Source organism: Rhinolophus sinicus, chromosome 9, assembly GCF_057876585.1.
Source record: "Rhinolophus sinicus isolate RSI-liver-muscle chromosome 9, RSI-T2T, whole genome shotgun sequence".
In the NCBI taxonomy this organism is placed as follows: domain Eukaryota; kingdom Metazoa; phylum Chordata; class Mammalia; order Chiroptera; family Rhinolophidae; genus Rhinolophus; species Rhinolophus sinicus.
Window position 1 is genome coordinate 6,406,157 of NC_142509.1, and position 21,666 is coordinate 6,427,822.

The 21,666-nt window shown below is 43.3% G+C and overlaps 1 long non-coding RNA gene across 1 annotated transcript; it reads right to left on the reverse strand.

Moving 5' to 3' along the window:
- Window positions 1–4,334: 4,334 nt before the first annotated feature.
- On the reverse strand, window positions 4,335–14,407 carry LOC141569228 (uncharacterized). The gene is made up of 3 exons (XR_012492711.2): window positions 13,645–14,407; window positions 7,147–7,313; window positions 4,335–6,538 (listed from the first exon to the last, which is right to left on the reverse strand). It is a non-coding gene; the product is annotated as an uncharacterized LOC141569228 (long non-coding RNA).
- Between the last annotated feature and the right edge of the window lie 7,259 nt (window positions 14,408–21,666).

Consider the following 21,666-nt stretch of genomic DNA (forward strand, 5'->3'; position numbering starts at 1 on the left):
CTACTGGTGTGGACCCTCCCTTCCTTGGTCTCTCATTCAGGATTCTCAAGACGTCCCATAGACACGAGGCCCAGTCACCATTGTGGGAGGGTGTTTTGATACACGGAGACCTTGCTTCAAAAGGCCGTTGTAGTGTTCAATCATGCCAGCTGCTTGTGGATTGTACGGGGTATGAAACAACCATTGTACGTCCATCCTGACAGCCCAGCACTACACTTCTTGCCCCATAAAGTGGGTACCCCTGTCACTTTCAATGACTTAGGTGTGCCCATAGAGGGTGCACAGCCGTATAAGAGCCACCACTGTATGCCGCTGATCCGCAGCCGGACACGGCCAAGCAAACATCAACCCCGTAGCAGTGTCCACTGCTGTGAACGCAGACATAGCATTGTGGGCCTTAGGTAGGGGTCCAATGTAATCCACTTGCCAGCGAGTGAGGGGCACCCTCCCTCTCGTAATCTGCTGTCTCCCCCAGGGGAGCCGCCGCCTTTGGGGGCTGTCCTGGGCACAGATGGCACAATCATAGCAGCCATCTGCTATCTCCTGCCATTTCAAAGGCAGACCCCAGCGTCTGCTCACCTGCCACGTGGTTCGGCTTCCAGCGAGCTGCAATTTCCTATGAGCCAATGGGCCACATCAGTGGCAGGAGCCCGTTCTAATCATTGGATCCATGCTAGGGCATCTGCTTCATCATTACATGGGGACACTAAGGGGGAGTAACCTGTAACATGCATTAGGGTCATCTCCTTTCTCTGCCCTAGGTCCCAGAGGCGCTGCCACATGGCTTGACCCTACAGTGGATGGTGTCCTACCAACCAGTTTTGCTGTTTCCATGTGGGGAGCCACAACATTAGGCCCCGGAACACCGCCCAGCTGTCAGTACAAATAACTAGGGGCCAGGACTCAGCTGATTATCATCCACACAGCCCGTAGCTCAGCCCACGGGCTACTCTGGCCCGTCCCAGTATCAAACCAAATGGTGTCTGATTTGGGCTACACACCAATAACCGTCCAAACGGCTGCAGCAACTCACTAGAACCATCGGTAAACCAGGCATCTTCAGGTACCGGGGGCTGTCCTTTGTTGTAAGTCGAGGGCTCCAAGTCCTCCTCCCTAGGCAGAGCGCTTGGCTCAGCCTGGGCTACAAGCTCCACAGGCCCCAGGACCTGCTGTGGCTCTGTGCTCAAAGGGCTTGAACTAAGGGTGCTACATTGCTCCAAATAGCACCCCACTTGGCGAGGGTGGTGGTCTGTACCACCCCCTTTTGGGTCCCTGGGTCCACATATGGACCCACTCCTGGACGGGATAGGTTGTTCAAACCAACACCTGTGCGTTCCTGTGATGGCTTCTGTGGCCACTAGGGCTGCATACACAGCAGCCAGCTGTTTCTCTATTGGAGAGTAGCGGACCTCCGCTCCTTTCCATAATTGGGACCAAAATCCCACTGGCAACCGGAGATGCTCCTGCCGTTACCAGAGACCCTAACCGTACCCCTCTTGGGTTATGTGAACATCAAGTTCAAATGGGCAGCCAGGGTCTACTATTTGCAAACCCTGTGCCTGTTGCACTGCCCGTTTCGTGGCAACAAAGGCTTGCTCTGCAGCCTTTGTCCAATCCCATGAGGCCCCATTTTTTATCATGTTATACAAGGGCCTTGCCATTTGTGCTAAATGGGGTACAAACGCCCTCCAATATCCCAGCAGATCCAAATACGTCTACAGTTGGGAGACTTTAGTCGGCCGGAGAAAGGCTTGTATTATGTCAATAATCGCCTCAGGTATGACCTTTGTCTTACCTGACCACACAACACCCAAAAACTTAACGGATAAGCCAGGGCCTTGGAACTTTTCCTCATTCACCACTCAGTCACGTGACTTCAGGTGGCAGAGAAGAGAGGGAGCTGCTTGCTCTAAATCTGAAGAGAATCAGATGATAATAAAATATCATCAACATAATGGAACAAGGCCACAGAGGATGGGCGATCCCACTGTGCCAAATCCTGGGCTATGAGCCCGTGGCAGGTAGTGGGGCTGTGCAAGTATCCTTGCAGAAGGACTTGAAAAGTCCACTGCCGCCCCTCCCAAATAAAAGCAAACTGCTCTTGACACACGGGTGCCATGTCAATGGAGATAAAAGCATTGGCCAAGTCCAATACACAGTGATATGTTACCAGGCGGACAGTCAGACGATCCATCAAATCGTGTATTGAAGGCACTGCAGCGTGCAAAGGTAGCATCACCTTATTTAACTCCCTATAGTCCACAGTCATTCGCCAGGTCCCATCTGGCTTCTTGACAGGCCATACTGGGGAGTTAAAGGGACTGTGCGTTGGCCTCACAATATGTGCCTTCTCCAATTCCAATACTGTATGACCAATCTCCTCCTGCCCTCCTGGCAGATGGTACTGTTGCACTGTAACCACACGCCAGGGCTGTGGCAACACTTGAGGAGGGTGGTGTGCATGCCCGCGTGTCAACGCTTTCACCACCCGGATCCGGAGACGGAACTCTCCTACTGACGTCTGTAAGCTGAGGCCATGTAGCACGTCCACCCCTAGAATATACTCCGGAACGGGGGAGACATAAACCTTGTAGGTACGAGGGGGAAGCCTTCCTATGCCCAGTGGTAAGGAAACAGCTTTCACAGTCACAATTTTTCCCCTGTAGCCATCAATGCAGATTGCTTGTACAGGGAACAGTTCTGGGTTCCCATAAACGAGACTGCAGTCTGCGCCAGTGTCAACTAGGGCCAAAGCCCTCTGCACATTAGAAGGGGACCAATGTATGGAGAGTTCCACGTGGGGCCGCCGGTCCCCGCTCGTGCCCTCTGATCAGGTACCTTGGCCCCACCCCTAATCAAGCTGAAAGGAGTCGGCCTCAAGCGGCCGCATAAAGAACTGGAGGCATATAGGTAGCACTTTCCCAGACTTCTCCTTTAGGCTTCTCCGGGATTGCTGTTCTGGACACAACTGTTTCCAAAGTTCTAACAAAAATGCATGGGGTTGTCAGTCTATTTTTTCCCGATCGACCCCTCCTGCCACGAGATCATGCCACATCTGTGCGCGTGTTACTCTCTGAGGCCCGTGACCTCCCACCTTTACTTTTGATTTGGGCTTCCAGGTCTCAACTGCTCGGACCTCCTGTCTTAACTTCCTTTGCCTCCAGCTTTCAACATCCCCTAGGATGGCCATGGCCATCCACCGCCACACATAGGGCATAAGAATGGCGACCAAGGATCCAAAAGCACTCACAGGTGCAGTATCCAAAACCAGATCTCTCGTGCTGGCTGTAAAAAGCTCGTCATCCAGCCCCCGCATATTAAGGTTGAAAATAGCATGTCTCATAACCATTTCATGGATGATTTGAGTAAGTTCCATCTATGACTGCCATTTACTCACAGCCTACCAAAAAGCCAGTGATGCCTGCTATGGCCAACAGGGTGGCATGCCATCCGGAGGCTCAAGAGGACCACCCATTCATGGAGGGCTCACGTCTCTCCCAGGTAGACTGTGCTCCTCATCTCTGGTGCTGCTCCTCATGGGCTTCCCGAGATTGAGTTTTCACACACACAAACTGCTCTACCATCCCTCGGAGAGCTTTGGCCAGTGCCATACCCTGCTCACTGCGCCACTTGTCATGGGACCCTGCTTGCTGCACCATTTGTCGTGTGAGGCGGCCTGTGGGGTCTTAGCTCCCGCTCCCCACATAAGAACGCAGGATATGGCGAGGCCATAAAGGAACACCCATGGAGCCATAGATAAGGGAGTCATACCATTATTGTCTCACTGGTGGCACTATAGTCTCACTGGAGGGTGGAGCCACACGACCTCCAGCCTGCTGTCCAATTCTCTGCCTGCCAAGCAACCGACTGACTAACCAACGCAGCAGTGGCAGTTATATCAGTGGCTAATTGGCTAACTGGTTACAGCTGACGGTCAAGTAGCCACAGCTGATGGCCATCTACTACCCGGATCAGCACCTTTCCACGTGACGCTGAGAGCCTGGAAACTGCTCTCTGGGACTCTGTACCCACAGCTAGGAAAGAAAAATGGAACAGAATCTCAAGAGGACAAGCAGACAAGATGAAAAGAAGGATATAATATACTAGAAATTGGACCTAAGAATTCAGGTGGTTTGACTGTCATTAATATTGTGAAAAATTATTGAAATAGCTTGCATTATATCTAACATAAAAAATACATCTCCAATGCTCCAGGAAATAAGAGTAAAAACAGAGTTTTGAGTATAGTTATTAGTAAAATATGCCAGTTTCCAACGATTATTTTAATGTATAACTTAAAGACTTCAATTTCAGTCAGTCACCCTAAATTTATTGTAGTATTTTTAGTTTTTACAAGGTAGAACAGTGTATAATTTCCATATGCACTAAATTATATGCATTATATATTTTTAAATTGTAATTATGACTATCAAGAAACATGAAACAGATTATGGCTGTTGCCAAGTTTATGCTTCAAATGCCATCATTGTATGATGTTCTTTATTAGTCTCTATAATGGCTCAAACCTCTACAAATATAAATTAATTGCATTCTCCAAAATCTTATAAAGAATAAAAGTTTTAAAATAACTCAATTACATATTACGATTTTATTTGTCTTTCCTAAAGCTTCTTTCTGTTCCATTTCATCAGGTTCGAAAGTCGCAAGTAAAAGTATGTGAAAATTATTTTATAGTGGTGGTTTCTCTCTCTTCATCAAACACATAATAGAGTAATTAAAGAGAGAAAAGTTTGTCTTAGGCCCGACTATTTTTCCTTCTGCTCTCTCTTTTCTCTATTATTGCCTTTAGCTCTTTGTTATACAGCCAAATATATTTGCCTAACTAAAGGAACTATTGTGGTTACCTGCGAAATATAAGATGGTGTCTGACTGTGGGCAGTGTACAGTTTTCAGAAACCAGTGCCTCTTTCCTTCTGCTGAATTTCCTGGGCTTCCACTGTGAACTGGTCCCGTGTATTAAGTGGTTTTCTCTACTAGGGAATCTGTTGAAAGTCAGAACAAAATCACAGAGAAAGGCTCCATGAATATTCTGTAAGGAGCAGAGGTTCCTATAAAAATGGATGCAGGTATTGATAATCCTCCACATATGGAGTCTGCAATTCATGACCTGTGGCTGAGAGACATGATCCTGGAACAGAGCCCAGCTAGTGATGTACCAGGACAAGGTAAGGTGCTGTCGCATCCAGCACGACAACAGCTGTGGGAAGTGAGAAGGGCGGCACAAGGTTAAGAAAGACGGTAGATGAGAGTAGAGTGCAAGCGGGGCCAAGGGACTCAAGTCTCAAGGACTGAGCCCCAAATCGGGCCAACACATGGCTTTTATTAGTTAAGTGTGGAAGTAAAAGAAGTAAAGCTTGTCATCTCAAGATGTGTGAACCCCATACATTACAATAGGAAACTGATTCAAGCCAATCACCCTTGCCTGCAGGCAGCAGGACCCTAAGTCTCAGGATAAGTACTTCCCCAAGGGACAAAACCTTTACGCGTATGAATAGATGGAGAGCACATCATTGAGTAACTTCCTCTGCAGGTTTGTGGGAAGGAATGTAGCCACAGAGGTAGAGAGTCTCCTTAGTGGGGGGAAGGTGCAGGGCTGTGCCCACCTCTATGAACCCGAGAGTTCCCCAGATGGTCCCCATGCAGCTGTGTCTGGCTTGGGTTCCCCCCCTCCCCCGTGGGGAATCTTACCTGTCATTGACTAGCCAGCCATATTTTGGGGGCCAAACAGGGAGACATAAGGTGTAAGCATAAAGGAGAAGCAAAGTCCCTGAAAGGATCCGTCTCACAGACTCTCCTTTCTTTAGGGGCAGGTACGAGGAGACAAACGGGTAGGCTGCTATGTGGCAAAAGGGTGCATTTGACTGTTAAGTGATCTGTTCCTCCTTATGATTTCATTGTTTCCTGGAGAGCTGTGGCCCTGTTCAGAAAGGAATCAGAGCTTTGAAAGCATTCATGGGGCTGTGGAGTTTTGCTTCTATCACATTTCTCATCTGAATATACTTACTTCTAATGTGTGGCTTACTAAGGAGAGATACAGCGTGTTTCCCCAAAAATAAGACCTTAGCCAGACAATCAGCTCTAATGCATCTTTTGGAGCAAAAATTAATATAAGACTGGTATTATATTGTATTATATTATGCTATATTATAAAGACCTGGTCTTATATTATAGTAAAATAAGACTGGGTCTTATATTAATTTTTGCTCCAAAAGACGCATTAGAGCTGATTGTCTGGCTAGGTCTTATTTTTGGGGAAATATGGCATTTCTTAAAAGAGCTCTCAGGGAACTAAACATGTTTGTGTTAAACTTTTCAATAACAACACAAAGTGCAAATCAAGGGGCAAAGAAAGAGTGGGGTTTTTCTGTGAGACTCATCTCTGAACAGACTGGAGAAGTCCTGGAAGCAACATCACAGTGATGCAGGAATATTTTTCCTGTGAATTCCCAAATGATATAGATGATGTTGGATCTGCTGGCAGTTTCTGGGTGTGGGCTGGGATCGGGTCTCGTGACACCTAGAATGGAAACACAGACCCAGGAGAGGCAAATAATTTTTAAAAAAGGATAGTTTATTCAAAGCAAAGAGTCAGAGCTTCCGAGTGGGAGGGGGTCCCGACTGGGGGTGGCCCCGTGACTGAGGCAAAAGCTCTTACTTTTATACCTTCCCTTGCCTGTTTGGGTAAGGGGAGCTGTTTGAAGAAGGGAACTGTTTGAAGCAGAGAACTGGTGACTTCTAATGAAATTCGTCTACCAGGTTTGTTCTGCTTGCCCATCCTGAAGGAATTAGCAAAGTAACCCACTCTTATCTATCAGATCTGTTCCGTTTGTCAGGCCAAAAGGAATTTTATGATTAACCTCAAGACCTTGTTACATTTTGTCCTGGAGTGAAGGAGTGATTTCAAAACCTGGAGTTTTAGGATGGCTGTCTTGTTTATTCCACCAGGGACCTCCCTGTCTACCTAGGGATATGCTAACTATCCTGTCCCAACAGGAGATAAAACATGGGCTCTGGAGTCTGATGGACTGTGATTCAAATTTTTTCATTTTACTAAATTTGGGAAAGTTACTTACCTTCTCTAAGTCTTGGACTCCTATTCTGTAAAACAGGGATAATAATACCCACCTCAAATGGTCATTGTGAAGATCATGTGTGATATAGGTCTGAAATATTCTAGATGCTCAATACATATTTATAGCCTGTGTCCCATCCCTTTCTTACTGTTTTAGTTCAGATCAGGCAAAATGGTTACAATATTCCTGGAGAGTGTTAATAAAGAAGGGATCTTCAGCCTGTAAATGGGTCAGAAGTAATGAGAAGACAAGAGGAAGTTTTACATCAATGTGTGTTTATTCTCCAGGTGTGACTACATTCTTTTACAGTAATGTGACTATGGCTTCTGTTCCTTCACTGTGCCATTTAGCCACCTAAATAATCCCACAAAGCCAAGCCTCACAGCATGAGAGAAGGGAGATCCATTGACTGAGGGGACTCTCTGACTCCAGAGTAGTTTCATTAAAACATTCCTCTTAAGGACTTACCACAGATTCTGTTGCTCCATTTCCCCTGCCTTCAAGTCCCACCTTCCTTGCAGTGTTTCTGACTCCATTTTTCTCACATTTTATCCCTACTGTCATCCTTTGTACTTCTTCAAAGTATTTCTTTAATTTTATTTAAATAGGACACACACATCTCAAGCTTAGGAGAGAGTAGCAAACTAATCTTCCATCCCCTCTAACAGGATATGCTGCTTGTGCTATAAAAGGAAAGATATGCAGTTCTATTTATTTGCATGTTCCTCTCTTCTGTAGTGGTTACATTGAAAAAGGTCATATGACACGGATGGAAGAAGAAAGATACTTGAGACTTAAAAGAAATGAAAGAACTCTACAAGAACTTTCTGACTCCATCAGAAAGAGCAATATAAGAATAATGGGCATACCAGAAGGAGAAGAAACAGAGAAGGGAACAGAGAATATATTCAAATAAATTGCCGATGAGAACTTCCCAAACTTGTGGACAGAACTGGATCCTCGAATCCAAGAAGCAAATAGAACACCTAATTACCTCAATCCCAACAAGCCTTCTCCAAGGCACATTGTATTGAAGCTGTCTAAAATCAATGACAAAGAAAGAATCCTCAAGGCAGCCAGGAAAAGAAGACGGTAACCTACAAAGGGAAGCCCATTAGATTATCATCAGATTTTTCAGCAGAAACTCTACAAGCCAGGAGGGAGTGGAACCAAATATTCAAACCATTAAAGAGAGAAATTATGAGCCAAGAATAATATATCCAGTAAAGATATCCTTTAGATATAAAGGAGGAATAAAGACCTTTCCAGACATACAGAAGCTGAGGGAATTTCCTAATACACGACCTGCACTACAAGAAATACTAAAGGAGGATATTCGACCACCATCAACAGGGACAATTTGTGGCAACCAAAACATAAAAATGGGGAGAGTAAAGGCCTGAACCAGAATATGGGAATGGAGAAAGTAAGTGTGCTGAAGAAAATGGAATACTCTCAATATCAAACTTTCTTTTACATAAACTTAATGGTAACCACTCAAAAAAATCCAGAACTGAAATATATATTGTAATAAAAGAAGAAACAGGGGAAACATCATAGAATACCACCACACAGAAATAATAGACAAAAACAAAAAGGCAAAGAAACCATGGAGACACAATCTTACCAGAAAACTAAACATAGAATGATAGGAAATCCTCACATATCAATAATCACCCTAAATGTAAATGGACTGAACTCACCAAGAAAAAGGCACAGAGTAACAGATTGGATCAAAAACTAAACCCAACCACATGCTGTCTCCAAGAGAAACATCTCAGATACAAGGACAAGCATAGACTCAAAGTGAAAGGGTGGAAATTGACACTCCAAGCAAATGGTATCCAGAGAAAATCAGGTGTAGCCATAATGATATCAGATGAAACAGACTTCAGGGTGAAAAAGATAACAAGAGACAAAAATGGACTCTTCAGAATGGTAAAGGAGACTGTACAAGAAGAAGACATAACAGTCATCAATATTTATGCCCCCAATCAGGGAGCACCAAAATATGCCGAGGAACTACTAACAGAACTAAAGGGAGAATTAACCAAAATACAATTATCTAGGGGACCTAAATACATTGACAGCTATGGATAGATTATCCAAACAGAAAATAAATAATGAAATAGCAGCTCTAAATAACACATTAGATGAAACCAACATAATTGACATTCATAGAGCACTTCATCCTAAAACATCAGACTATACATTCTTTTCTAGTGTACACGGAACATTCTCAAGGATAGACCATATATTGGGACATAAAATCAGTCTCAGCAAATTTAAGAAGATTGAAATCATACCAAGCATATTCTCTGATCACAAGGCTTTGAAATTGGATATCAACTGCAAAAAGAAAGCAGGAAAAACACAAATACATGGAGATTAAACAACATACTTTTAAAGAACGACCGGGTCAAAGAAGATATTATGAGCGATCAAAAGATACATAGAGACAAATGACAATGAAAATACGTCCTACCAAATTTTGGGGATGCAGCAAATGCAGTTTTAAGAGGGAAATTTATATCATTACAGACCTATCTCAAGAAACAAGAAAAATCCCAAATTAATAACCTCATGTTACACCTTAAAGAACTAGAAAAAGAAGAACAAATGAAACCCTAGGTCAGCAGAAGAAAAGAAATAACGAAAATCAGAGCAGAACTAAATGAAATAGAGAACAAAAGGACAATAGAAAAAATTAATGTGACAAAGAGCTGGTTCTTTGAAAAGATTAACAAAATTGACAAACCCTTGGCTAGACTCACTAAGATAAAAACACAGGAGACACTAATTCACAAAATCAGAAATGAAAAGGGTGAAGTTACCATGGACACCACAGAAATACAAAGGATCATCCAAGAATACTATGAAGGACTATATGCCACCAAATTCAATAACCTAGAAGAAATGAAGAAGTTCTTAGAAACATATATTCTTCCTAGGCTGAACCATGAAGAACTGGAAAATCTAAACAGGCCGATCACCAGTAAGGAAATTGAATCAGTCATCCAAAACCTTCCCAAAAGCAAAAGTCTGGGACCAGATGGCTTCACTAGTGAATTTTACCAAACCTTCAAAGAGGATCTAATACCAATCCTGCTCAAGCTCTTCCAAAAAACTGAAGAAGAGACAGTACTCCCTAACTCATTTTATGAGGCCAACATTACCCTGATACGAAACCTGGGAAGGACAACACAAAAAAAGAGAACTACAGACCAATATCTCTGATGAACACAGATGCAAAAATCCTAAACTAAATTCTAGCAAATCGAATGCAATAACGCATTAAAAAGATATTCATCACGACCAAGTGGGGTTCGTCCCAAGGCACAAGTATTGTTCAACATCTGCAAATCCATCAATGTGATACATCACATAAACAAAATAAAGGACAAAAATCATATGATTATATCAATCGACGCAGAAAAAGCATTTGACAAGACACAACATCCATTTATGATTAAAACACTTAATAAAATAGGTATAGAAGGAAAATACCTTAACATAATAAAGGCCATATATGACAAGCCCTCAGCTAATCTCATAATTAATGATGAAAAACTGAAGCCCTTTGCTCTACGTTCAGGAACACGACAGGGATGTCCCCTATCACCTCTCCTTTTCAACATAGTGTTGGAAGTCCTCGTCAGAGCCATCAGGCAAGAGAAAGAAATAAAAGGCATCTAAATTGGGAATGAAGAAGTTAAATTGTCACTCTTTGCAGATGTCATGATGCTGTATGTAGAAAACCTGAAAGACTCCACCAAAAAGCTATTAGAAACAATCAACGAATATAGTAACGTGGTCGGCTACAAAATCAACGTACAAAAGTCCATTGCATTCCTATATAGTAACAATGAACTCTCAGAAAAAAGAATTAAAAAAATAATTCCTTTTGCAATTGCAGCAAAAAATAACATACCTAGGAATAAACTTAACCAAGGATGTGAAAGACCTATATGCTGAAAACTACAAGACATTTTAAAAAGAAATTGAAGAAAACACAAAGAAATGGAAAAACATTCCGTGCTCGTGGATTGGAATAATCAACACAGTTAAAATGGCCATATTACCCAAAGCAATGTATAGATTTAATGCAATCCCCATCAAAATCCCAATGGCATGTTTTAAATAAATAGAACAAAAAATCATCAGATTTGTTTGGAACCACAAAAGACCCCAAATAGCCAAAGCAATCTTAAGAAAAAAGAACAATACTGGAGGTATCACACTCCCTGACTTTAGCTTGTACTACAGGGCTACAATAATCAAAACAGCATAGTATTGGCAGAAAAACACACACGTAGACCAATGGAATAGAATTGAGAACCCAGAAATAAACCCCCATAAATATGGACAGATAATTTTTGACAAAGAAGCAAAAAGCATACAATGGAGAAAGACAGCCTCTTCAATAAATGGTGCTGGGAGAATTGGAAAGCCACGTGCAAAAGAATGAAACTGGACTGCTATCTGTCACCATGTACCAAAATTAATTCAAAATGGACCAAAGACTTAAGCATAAGACCTGAAACAATAAACTGCGTAGAAGAAAACATAGGTACTAAACTTATGGACCTTGGGTTCAAATAATATGTTATGAATTTGACTCCAAAGGCAAGGGAAGTAACAGCTAAAATAAATGAATGGGACTATATCAAGCTTAAAATCTTCTGCACAGCAAAAGAAACCATCGACAAAATAAAGAGGCAACCAACTGAATGAGAGAAGGTTTCTGCAAACAGTGCCTCTGATAAGGGGCTAATATCCAAAATATATAAGGAACTCATGCAACTCAACAGCAAAAAAACAAACAACCCAATTGAAAAATGGGCAGAGGCCCTGAAGAGACATTTCTCCAAAGAGGACATACAAATGGCAAATAGACATATGAAAAAATGGTCAACATCACTAATCATCAGAGAAATGCAAATCAAAACCACAATGAGATATCACCTCACGCCAGTTAGAATGGCTATCATCAACAAGACAAATAGTAACAAGTGTTGGAGAGGCTGTGGAGAAAAAGGAACCCTCATACACTGTTGGTGGGAATGCAGACTGTTGCAGCCACTATGGTAGGCAGGGTGGAGGTTCCTCAAAAAATTACGAATAGAGTTACCATATGACCCAGCAATCCCTCTCCTGGGTATCTACCAAAAAAATCTGAAAACATTTATCCATAAAGACACATGTGCTCCAATGTTCATTGCAGCTTTGTTTACGGTGACCAAGACATGGAAACAACCAAAATGTCCTTCGATAGATGAATGGATAAAGAAGTTGTGGTATATATACACAATGGAATACTATTCGGCGGTAAGAAAAGATGAATTAGGACCATTTATGACAACATGGATGGATCTTGAAAATATAATGCTAAGCCAAATAAGTCAGACAGAAAAAGCAAAGAACCATATTATTTCACTGATATGTGGTATATAAACCAAAAACAACAAAAGAACAAGACAAACAAATGAGAAACAGAAACTCATAGACACAGACAATAGTTTAGTGGTTACCAGAGGGTAAGGGGGATGGGGGGTGGGAGATGAGGGTAAAGGGGATCAAATATATGGTGATGGAAGGAGAACTGACTCTGGGTGGTGAACACACAATGGGATTTATAGATGATGTAATACAGAATTGTACACCTGAAATCTATGTAATTTTACTAACAATTGTCACCCCAATAAACTGTAATTTAAAAAAAAAGAAAGAAAAAGGTCATATGAATGCCAAAGTTTTGGCTTTAAGTGGCTTCTGTCGTTGAAAAATCATCCAGCCTAAGAGAAAGCTTGTAAGAGTTTATTTGAGCCAAACTGACAACAATTGCTGGGAAGCAAATCTGAACAGATTGAGAAAATATTCCCAAAATGGCAGTTTGGAGTTAATTTTATAGGTACAATCAAATGAGGAGGGTTACATGAAATCCATTGGTGGTAGATGAAGGGCGTGGGAAAAAACAAAGTGGGGAAATCTCTGGGATTGGATAAAAGTAAATTGGAGAAATAGGTAATTATTTTACATAGGTGGGTACAGGATAGTCAACAGTTCACTATTACAGCACAGAGAAATGGTAATCAGGGGACAAGAATAACAGTGAGGGATTCTATAGTTTCCTGCTGTGATCTGGAAAAAGGGATTACTTGCTTTCCAAGCACGTGTTATCCAAATGCAAAAAGACAATGGACAGGTTCACTTAAGGTAGAGACTGACGTTTGATGTGTAAAGGAAGTTACAAACTAAAGATGTGACTTCCTGCCATGGCCCACCTTAGTTAGGAATTTTTATGTTCACACCATCCTATGTGGTTATTTTCAGGCTCCTGAGCTTGTCAGGTTTAACTTGTGGCCCTTTTCCATCCACACTTCCTAGAGAAAGGCCTTTATAAGAAGCAATTTAGCAGGCCTTTTCAATTTAAGCAAAAGGAGGCTGGGTGTTCATGTGCTAGAGTGTGTGTGTGTGTGTGTGTGTGTGTGTGTGTGTGTGTGCAAGTAAACATATCATGCATGGCATATGTGAGAAAAGAATCACTCACCTCTGCTAGGGGAGGAGTTAAAGTGCCCCCATTGCTTCACCAACAGTTAGGGTCTCTACTCATCAGTGCACATGAAAACACAACGCAACATGCCCACAATGGAAGTCTGACACAGGATTTGCTCCCCCAAGGCTGAGGCCTTAGGAGTCATGAATCCCAAATTCCCCTGTCAAGGTGCCTGCTGCAATTCTTTCTTTGAGGAAATGGAGAAGCATGGCTTGGCTGAATCCCCATACAAATACCAGGGGAAAGGTGTCAGTGGTAGCTAGTAAACAACACTCTCCAGATCCTCCAGGAAGGACACCTGCGGTGAGACAAAACAGACCAGGTTATTTTCTTCTTCTTCTTCTTCTTCTTTTTTCCCCCTTCACTTGACCTGATGAATATTTCCAATCTCCTGGGAAGAAGGTGAGAAATTTTTCCTAATCTGTGCTTTTGGGCTGGGGGTATGGATGAGCATCAGGACAGGCATGCTACCTGATTGTCTTGGAGCCAAGCCCAGGAGCTCCCGCTACTCTGTGAGGCCAAGGGTGAAAAGAGTGGGGGTCAGGGGCAGCTCCTAACCATTAGCAGAGTGGTACCTGCAGCCCATCAAGTTGTATACCTCCAGGAAGTTCCAGCTATTTTGTTTACAGATTGGATATATTTTTATCCATCCCTCCAGTTAGAGGTAAATTTCTCTTCACACAAATTGTACCATTCAGTGTCTACTCCCTGGTGGCACCAACGAGAGGCTAGAACCTCAGCTCTTCTCCCTCCTCTGCTGCAGGGAACCTTGCACCTCCCTCAGAGTTCTTTGCAGAGTCAACCCCTTACTCCAGGGTTTGGGGAGGAGAAGTTCTTCCCGAAGGCCATGGGACCAGGGAATGCGGTGGTAACATGTACTGCTCATTCCTTTACAGGAATGGAAGGATATTTTTTCTGGCGGTCACAGGAAAATGGGATTCTGACATTGCAGAGATTCTGGATATCCTGTTCCAGGACTGGAAATAAGGGAGATTTGCTTCTATTTCCCATATCGTTAATGTAATGAGGATTATACCACAAAAGGTCTTTTTCTTTCCCTAGCGATTATTCAATACCATGCCTCTTAAGCAAATGGATGAGGGCTCTAGATAACACTCTCAAATTTCTCTTTTAATCCCATGGAATTGTATTCCCACAAAATTTAGGATTGGAAGTAGTAGATGTGTTGGGTTCTCCGGGGTAATGTTTGATCCTCAAAGGACTCAGGAGTAGAGCAGGCTTGTCAAGCAGAGATGGTCACGCTTGGCCCTACAGAGGACAGAGGCCTTGGATCACCGTCCCCTGGGAACATCTACAGCTCTGCGTCCTTTACACTCTGAGGTCTCACCTTATCCTGGTATTTTTTCTCCATGTTGTATTGTATTTTCTGGCCAGTCATTGTTCTGTAGAATTCTACTGCCCAGTGTATCCCGGGCATAGCACTAGCTCCTGCCCAGCATATAAGGGACAGGGAGCTCTGCTCAGGATTAACTACTCCTTGTGTGCCCCCATGCAGTTGCCACCCCACCGCCACCTGCCTAGTACAAGCTTCATAATCTTTTCATTTTGGATTGTTAACCTGGTCTCTAGGCACTTGAATATATCTTCTGTATCTAGACTTTTCTTTTCAAAATTATGAGTAGTACAGGGCCTAGAATAATAGGTGCTCACTAAATATATGTGGAATGAGTGAATGTAAGACTACTGTTACCCGTGACTAACATCAGCTCATGCTGTTCTGCTTAAAATTCTTTAAAAACATTTCTTTATTGGGGAACAGTGTGTTTCTCCAGGGCCCATCAATTCCAAGTCAAGTTGTTGTCCAGTCTAGTTGTGAAGGGCACAGCTCAGCTCCAAGTCCAGTTGCTGTTTTCAATCTTAGTTGCAGGGGGCACAGCCCACCATCCTGTGTGAGAATTGAATTGGCAACCTTGTTGAGAGCTCGCACTCTAACCAACTGAGCCATCTGGCTGCCCCCTGCTTCAAATTCTTAAGTGACTCCCTATTGAGACAGGTTAGTTAGCATGTTGCTAGGTAGACAGGGGGAGGTCCCTGGTGAAATAAACAAAAAGCAGCCATAATCTGAAACTGCTGGTTCTGGAATGTCTCCTTCACTCCAGGACAAAGACATGAGAACGCACCTTGAGGTTAATAAATTATCTCAAATCCCTTTTGGCCGGACAAAGGAGCAGATCTGATAGATAGGAATGGGTTTGTTTGTTAATCCCTTCAGGAGGAGCAAACAGGACAAACCTGACAGATTATTTCATTAGAAGGCTCCAGCCCCCTTCCCCAAGCAGTGAAGGGAAGGTGTAAAAAAAGTAAGAACTTTTGCCTCAGTCACTGGGCTTCCCAGTTTCAAGTCCTCCTCCCGCTCGGGAGCTGTAACCGTTTCTCTTGCCCCTAATAAACTATCTTCCTTTACAACTTTTTGTCTCTCCCTGGTCCATGTGTCCATTCTTCTGTCTCATGAGACACGATCCTGGTCCACACTCAGAAACTGCTGGCAGATCCAACATCATGTACGTCATTTGGGGACTCACAGAAAAATATTCCTACTTCACTGTTACCTTCCGAATACAGTTAAATTCCCTTACATAACGAAAAAAGTCAAGGCTGAAAAAAATAAGTCCTTTGTCACAAGCGTCACAACGTAACATCTCATTATTACATCCTTATCTGTACTCTTAAATCTAGTTACACCGAGTTACTTGAACTTCTAAAAACTCGTCATGCTCCCTCAAGCCCCTGAAGTTACTTATGTGGTCCTTTTCACCTGCATTGCCCTCCGCTTAGTCCTAGTCAGTTTTCTAACTCTAACATGTCCTTTGGGAGCCACTTGAAGCTCCTATCACGTACTCTTCGTGCAAGAATTGCCTGACCCCACTGTTCCCTCCAAAATAATGTAGTGGCCCTCCTTTGACTTCTCAAGAATGGCTGTGCATGCTTCTATTTTATTTTATCACGTGGTATTGCAATGCCATATTTTCTCTGTAGTTCTTTCCAGACTTCTAGACTTTAATACTGATTTCAACCTTCCTTCTTTTCTAGTACATGCCCTTGAGTTTATAATTCCTTTCCAAGTACTTTATTAGCTGCATCCCACAAGTTGCAATATATATTGTTTTATTAGCACTTGGTTCCAAGTACTTTCTAGTTTTCTAGAAATAATTTGTACATGACCATTCATCATTTAGAAGTCTATTCTCTGATGATTGGGTATAGAGCTCTAAATATATAGCCATTCTGTTAAATTTCTTTATTGTGCCTCTTTGCTTTTTTTTTTACTTTAGCTATCAATTTCTAGAAGTTTTGTTAAATGTTACACTATAATTATGCATTTCTCATCATTTCATTATACTTCTGTCAAAATGCTTTCTGTTTTTAACTACATGGCATAAGGCACAAGAGTGTTCTACCACTCTGATGACATCACGAAGCATGCACGTGGTTCCTACCCTCTCATTCCCTCCACTCCTCCTCCTGTCCCTTTTTCCTTCTGGATCAACCAGAAAAATGTTACCCTTGCCTGACTCAGAGCAGCTTCCTCCATTCGCAAGTTCCCTGGAGACATAGCTGCTCTCCCACACAGGCCTATCAAACATTTTCTTCCAAACAAATACAGTCCTCTCCATGAATGAAATCAGGCAAACACAATGTTCTCTGCTGCATCATGTGATAACTGTGCTCTCCATATCACATCCTCCAACTGGAGGACCATGAGGTAGGCCTTGTGTTATGCATCTGTGTATCTCTACATTTTCTCCTAAGGGCTTACTGTATACTTGTAAACCAAAATTAATTTTAGACTGTAATAAAGAATAAAAAGCATTTAATTGAACAAAAGGAGATGCCACCTGGGAAAAACAGATTCAGGTAGCAACCTAAACTGTGCTCCACTGAGACAAAGGGAAGGCCATCTTTTATAGAGAAAGTTCCAGCCCAAGTTCTCAATTTTACGCAAATGAGGTTTCCACATTGTGCAGTCCAAGTCATGCAATTCTGATTGTTCGGTATAAATGCAAATGAAGATACAATTTGTGTAGTTCTGATTGGACATGGCAGATCTCAGTCCTTTGGTAGGTGAAACCAGCGCTTCCCTGCAGTGGTTGCCTCAGATGGTGCAAACAAGCCTGGCAATAGTGCTGGAAGCTGAGAGTTCAGTCTGAGCTTCTTCTCGGTACACAGAGTATGTGAGAAGTCTCTGTTAGCAAATGGCTTCTAGGTTCTTTTTTTTTTTTTTCAGAAATTTGTTTTTTAATTTTATTGGGGAATATTGGGGAACAGTGTGTTTCTCCAGGGTCCATCAGCTCCATGTCATTGTCCTTCAATCTAGTGGAGGGCGCAGTTCACTGGCCCACGTGGGAATCGAACTGGCAACCCTGTTGTTCAGAGCTCACGCTCTAACCAACTGAGCCATCCCACGGGCCCAACACTCTTATTATTCATAAAATTTGAGCCCTCGGTTGACTATGGGGAGTCCATCTCAGCAGATAAATTCCTTCTCGGTGTTCGCATCAAGTGAATCTTTTTGGGATCCACAACTACATAGCGGTTGCTCAATGAATAAGTCAGAATGTTAAGAAAAACAGTCACATAGGTGTTATTATGACAGAATCTCCTAAAATGATTTCTCAGAATAAAAGCAAGTCTTTATGCTTAGAATGATTGAGGAAATCTTCCTAGAGATGTAGAAATAACTATGAGGTTTGATAATAAACCTCCCTTATTTAAGTATCCATCCAGCAAACATTATATTGTGTGTCTGGTACTGAGCTACAGACCAGATATAATGTGGGCAGTTTCATTCTTCAAGGAGCCCACAGTCTGGTGGGAGACACAGAAAAATAATCATACCTTAGGGGTCAAGTAACCCACAGAATGAGCTAATGTGGATATTCACTGCTCAACAGCATCACACAGGGAAATTCTGAATAAAACATAACAGAAAAATTAAATGCATGTTGAGCTTGAAATAAGGGAAGAAATCCCAAAGCAACAGAAAAAGAAAGGAATTTAAAGCCAAAATGTTAAGCTTGTGTGGGGGAGGAACAAACTTTCCTCTACCCTCAAGGTTGTTATGGCTGATCTAATAATCAAAGAGATATGAGGCAGATTAGCAAGAGGAAAATAACCAAATTTGATACATACATACTTGTATATATAGGAACCCCGCATACATTAGAGTCAGAGACCTCACCTGCCGAGAATTTCAGAGATAGAAAGGGAGATTGAGGTATATAAGACATCCTGAGCTAGGGATGAGGTAATGCATCTTGAGGGCATCAAAGGGTCATTGCAGGATGATAAGAAGAGCAGATGTTTAGTAAATAGAAGTTTGCCCTGCCATTTGGGGCGTCAAAAAGAGACTATCCCTGATAATCTCTTATTATAGGCAAGGCTCCTAATTCAAGTTATTCTAGGTAGCTAAAGGGAGGGGAAGAAATTTCTCTTGAAACTGAGGCTAAAATTGCCCCTAGCGCAAAACAATCCCTATTCCACAGAAGCACATCTTGGGGTGGCTTGTCCGGAACCCCACACTTGCAAACCAGACCCATAGTAATATGAAGAGGAAGAGGAGGGAGCTCCAGGACCAGGAGAACAATTTAACACCTATATGAGTGAGGTAGGCTTTAGGACCAGTTTGAAGCAGGACTTGGAATTGAAATCCCTGCTCCTTCAGGGGAAGATTGGTAGGAAAAAATCTCCATCTATCAGTTTCTGCCCAGGCTCTGGGTAACAAAATAAGTTTTCTGTGACAAAATCTAACTTTCAGGCTTGTGTTACATTCAATGTTGGTTGTGAATTCACATTATACCTCTCAGGTCTGGAAGTCCCCAAGCCCAAAAATTAATATAAAACCTGTTCTCACACTGGGGAAACCTCACAACCAGTAGAAGCAAACACACAACTCTTCCTATTATGTCCTAATAACATAAAGGGCCCCACAGAATAAAACAATCCCCAATGAAGACCAGCTAACAATAAATGTACAAGTCAGAGAAAACACCTTGCCACGGCATACACAGCAAGTAGGAGAACTAGCACCCTCAAATCTTGCGGTGAAAGAGTCCAACGGCAAAATAAGTAGGCTTACAAAGTATGAAGAGATTAAAGGGCCAGAATACAGAGAAATAAAGGGCACCGGAAAAAGTAGACAGATGAGAAGAAGAGCCACATAGAATTTCTAGGAATAAAACATGTAGAACAAAAAGAAAAAGAAAGAAAAGAAAATCTCAGAGGACAAATTAATAGCTGACAAAAAGGAAATTAGTGAAAAGAGATGGATCTCAGGAAATTACCCAGGATGAGGCACAGAATGGCAAAGATACAAAAATGTGAATGCTACAGAATCCAGGACCGGAAAGAACCCAAGCGGCACTCAGAGAGTTAGGAGGGTCAGCTTTATTACACCGGCGGGCTCAGTGGGATCCTTCCCAAAAGACTGAGCCTCTAGCAAAGTTTTGAGCAGGTTTTTATGGGTTGGGGACTTCCTTGAGTTGGGGAAGGGGTAGGTGTTGTCTGGTGACTGGCTCAAGGTGTGGCTTGGAGGGGGTTATGCAGAAGTGGGCTGGGCCTTAGGCTCTCTCCGCTTGGGCCACCATTTTAGGTCAGTTCCACGTGGCAGGGAACCCTTTTAAGGTCAGTTTCCCCATCATGTCCCCCCTGTTGATGATCGTAAGTGGTAACAACTTAGAGATCATCATATTGGCTAAGAGGACGATAACCCCGCAGGGCAAGGATCCGGGCTGTGGCCCAATGGGTGACGGAGGTCTCTATGAAACATATGACAGCATTAACTATGCATGGCCCAATGGTAGCAAGGAGGAGGATCGTGAGGAGTGGGCCGGCCAGGGGTAGGAGCCAAGAGGACGAGCAAAGGCTAGAAATAGTAGGAGTCCAATGACAGCGAAGACGGAGGCCGGGCAGACGACGGCGAGGCTCATCCGGGCTGTTTCTTGAGGGTCAGACGGAGTGGACAGGCCGGGTCATGTTGGGCGATCCTGGTGTCGTCCTCCAGCTGGGCTCTTTTAACCCGAGTGTGATGGATCCACGGAGCGATGCCTGAAACTTTAAGAGCGGTGGGAATAACAAGTATGACAGTGTGAGGGCTTGCCCTTCCAATCTTTGACCCAGATTTGATCTCCCAGGGTAAAGGGATGAACCGGGGCCCCAAGAGAAATGGGGGCCCTTTCCAGAATGTAAGCATGTATATCTGTGAGGACCTTGCCTAGCACAGCTATCTGGTTTTGGAGGCTGGAGCACCCCAGCTGGCGAATGTCGCCAGGGAGGCTGGTTAGCAGGGGAGGGGGCCTCCCGAACATAATTTTGAAGGGGGAGAATCCAGATTTGCCAGAGGTGCAGCATGGCCAAACGACGGCTAGTGGTAGGAGGTCCACCTACCCTAGGGAGGTCTCCTGGTGGAGTTTAGCTAATGTCTCCTTGAGGGTACGGTTCATGTGTTCAACTTTCCCTGAGCTTTGTAGTCGGTATGCTGTATGGAGTCTCCAGTTGATGCCCATGGCTCTGGTTACCGTCTGGAGGAGTTCTGCTATGAAAGCTGGTCTGTTGTCACTGTGGATAGAAAGTGGAACCCCGTAGCGGGGCATAATCTCCCTGAGAAGGACCTTGGCTACTTCATGGCTCTTCTCAATCTGAGTGGGAAAGGCTTCGACCCACCCAGAGTAGGTACAGACCAGGACCAGCAAGTATTTAGTACTGCAGCAGTTTGTCATGTCAGTGAAGTCAACTTCGAGGTCCTCAAAAGGTGCGGTACCGCTTCTCTGAATCCCGGGGATGGGGCTGGGGCCGGACTTTGGATTGTTCTTTGCACAAGTGAGGCAGCGTTCTCTGATTGACTTGCAAAGAGCTGACAGCTGGCTAATGTAGAAGTTTCTGGCTAGGAGGCCCTCGAGAGCAGTTTTTCCTAAGTGGGTTAACTTGTGATATTCAGCCGTTACTTGAGGACCTAGCAGGGCTTGGATGAAGAGTCTTCTGTCGGGCAGTTGCCACCAC